Source organism: Schistocerca piceifrons, chromosome 2 (genome assembly GCF_021461385.2).
Source record: "Schistocerca piceifrons isolate TAMUIC-IGC-003096 chromosome 2, iqSchPice1.1, whole genome shotgun sequence".
NCBI classification, from domain to species: domain Eukaryota; kingdom Metazoa; phylum Arthropoda; class Insecta; order Orthoptera; family Acrididae; genus Schistocerca; species Schistocerca piceifrons.
In genome coordinates, this window is record NC_060139.1 from 857,718,504 (window position 1) to 857,721,755 (window position 3,252).

The 3,252-nt window shown below is 43.7% G+C and overlaps 1 pseudogene; it reads left to right on the forward strand.

Annotated features, from left to right (window-relative positions):
• The first annotated feature begins 2,910 nt into the window (after positions 1-2,910).
• Positions 2,911-3,028, forward strand: LOC124778450 (annotated as a pseudogene).
• The last annotated feature ends 224 nt before the right edge of the window (positions 3,029-3,252 follow it).

Below are 3,252 nucleotides of genomic sequence, written 5' to 3' on the forward strand. Positions count from 1 at the left end.
GCCAAATTGGTCACTGACTTTCGAGTTTGCGAGGGTGATATCTATATTTGTCGCTGAACCAGTGCGATTTTGGAAAGAACATGGGTCGAGTGACCTATTCAAGACATGAGGTCAAGTTATTATACAATGTCCTATTTCGTCCATTACTCTGCTGCGCCACAATGTTGGTTTCGCGTTTGCTTCAATTACGAAAACGTGTCTGTCGTCTCGACCCAGTGTTGGTGCTGTTTTTAAGTTTTCTAAGTGTGTTTGTATCTCCTGACGGTATCTCCTAGTAATAATGCTCAACAGGAACAACTCTAATGCACTCTGATGGCCGTTCTACTTGTCACAGTGAATTGCCAATCTACTCATTTTCATACCCGCCAGTGCTATGTACGTGAACGAAGTTATAGTGACCATGTCATTTGGTTGTTTCACTTTTTTTCTCACGCAGTGCATGTAACAAAATTTTACATCTGTATATTTAAATCACACCATTTTGGGATTAACGTATCTTCAGAAGTTGAGTCCGCGTTTGTCTTGCGTCGCTATGACAACGCTGTCGAGCTCTAAGATGTTGCTGGAGTTTGTCGTAGAACTGATACAAACGGATACGGGAATTTCTTGTTTCGTAATTGTTTTTGTTCACTGAACACCCTATCAGACTGATCTCTAAGATGCTAATAAATACTTCGGTGTTGTTTGGGGAGAATGGCGTTGGGAGTTTTGATTTGTGTGGATTTAACGGACACCTTGCAGTTCCTGTACTTCAGAAAGTGCCGCGCGGGGTCTATGGCGCCTTACCACTGTTCGCGCGGTTCCGCCCGTCGATGGTTCGCGTCCTCCCTCGGGCATGGGTGGGTGTGTTGTCTTTAGCGTAAGTTAGCTGAAGTTAGATTAAGTAGTGTGATCTCAGCAGTTTGGTTCCATAGGAACGTACCAACTCAGAAAGTATGGTAGCCATGGCATTTTCTGGTGGCACTACATGAATACATACAAGTTCAAAAATGTTCAAATGTGTGTGAAATCTTATGCGACTTAACTGCTAAGGTTATTAGTCCCTAAGCTTACACACTACCTAAGCTAAATTATCCTAAGGACAAACACACACACCGATGCCCGCCGCCGGGACCAGCCGCACAGCCCATGACTCAGACCGATCGGCTAATCCCGCGCGGCACACATACAAGTACGAAATGTAATATCGTATGAACAATGATTGGAGTCTATGGTAATCTCTTACGAACCATCCCGGAAAGGATGCAGTACGTCATGAAACCGGTTGGAAACCGATATCATTATCACTGTCGTTAAGTTATGTCGCAACAAGATACTGAAAGCAGGGCACTTGTTTAATAGATCTGTTACTTACAAGGGAACCTCCCCATCGCACCCCCCTCAGATTTAGTTATAAGTTGGCACAGGGATAGGCCATGAAAAACTGAACACAGATCAATCGAGAAAACAGGAAGAAGTTGTATGGAACTATGAAAAAAATAAGCAAAATATACAAACTGAGTAGTCCGTGTGCAAGATAAGCCATATTAAGGTACGTATGCACAGAGGTGCACCGTGGTCCCGTGGTTACCGTGAACAGCAACGGTGCAGAAGGTCCCTGGTTCAATCCTCCCTCGAGTGAAACGTTTTAATTTTTTATTTTCAGACAATTATCAAAGTTCATGCACTCAGACATGATCAACTTCGCTCTCCAAAATTCGAGGACATGTTCAGATTTGCTTGGACACATGCAGGATTTGACGGTCTACACACGGAAAAACTTGAAAACGTTAAAACGTATGTTTTGACAGAGCACAGGGAAAACTGTGCGACTGTGAAACTGTTGCATTCATTTGTTGCCATTTATGTGACAAACTCTTATGTTTTCATCACTTTTTTGGGAGTGATTATCACATCCACAAGAAAACCTAATTCGGGAAAGGTAGAAGAATCTTTTTACCCATTCGCCAAGTGTGCAAGTTAGGTGGGTCGACAACATATTCCTGTAATGTGACCGCACATGCCGTCACCAGTGTCGTATAGAATATTTTCCTGTGGAGGAATCGGTTGACCTATGAATTTGCGATCAAATGTTTTCGCTTCGTATTGGAGAGGCACGTCCTTTCGTCTACTAATCGCACGGTTTTGCGGTGCGATCGCAAAACACATACACCAAACTTATTATAGTGAACGGTCAGATCGTAACTTTGCGAAAATATAGTAAGTAAAATTTCTATCGAAGGAGGACTCGAACCATGGACCTCTCGTTCCGCAGTTGATCACTCTAACCACGGGACCACGGCGCTCCTCAGCTTACATAGTCCTTGATGTTGCACATCTTACACTTGGACTACTCAGTTTGTATATTTTGCTTATTTTTTCATAGTTTCACACAACTTCTTCCTGTTTTCTCGATTGACCTGTGTTCAGTTTTTCAAGGCCTATCCACTGTGTGAATTTATAACTAAATCTGAGGGGGGTGCGAGGGGGAGGTTCCCTTGTTAGAGTGCATTTTGTACGAACTGGATATTTACCTCTAGAAGGTATAGTCTTGGTCTTATGTGCGGAGATTTTGGTTCCTGGAGTTGCTCTAGGCTTCCAGTTTCTGATAATATCGTCTTTGTAAATTTTAAAAAGTGGAGATAACTTGCAACCTGTGGTGGAATTTTTTTCAGATCGTAATTTTTCTGTTTTCAGTGTGGCTTTATCGCTATGATGTGCCGGTAAGATTTTTCGTAATGAGTGAAAGTAAGACGCCTCAATATTAAATTATCTTATCCTTTCAGTCAGTACTTTTGAAGAAAACACGTCATCTATACATGATCAGCCTTTTGTAAAACTATTTTTCAAGCATCAAAGTGTATGATATACAAGGGGCGTTCAGTAAGTAATGCAACACTTTTTTTTTAATCGGCCAGTTATGGTTGAAAAGGCAACGGCCTTACCGCAGTGGATACACTGGTTCCCGTGAGATCACCGAAGTTAAGCGCTGTCGGGCGTGGTCGGCACTTGGATGGGTGACCATCCGGGGCGCCATGCGCTGTTGCCATTTTTCGGGGTGCACTCAGCCTCGTGATGCTAATTGAGGAGCTACTCGACCGAATAGTAGCGGCTTCGGTCAAGAATACGATCATAACGACCGGGAGAGCGGTGTGCTGACACCACGCCCCTCGTATCCTCATCCTCCACTGAGGATGACAGGGCGGTCGGATGGTCCCGGTAGGCCACTCGTGGCCTGACGACGGAGTGCTTTAGTTATGGTTGAAAAAATGC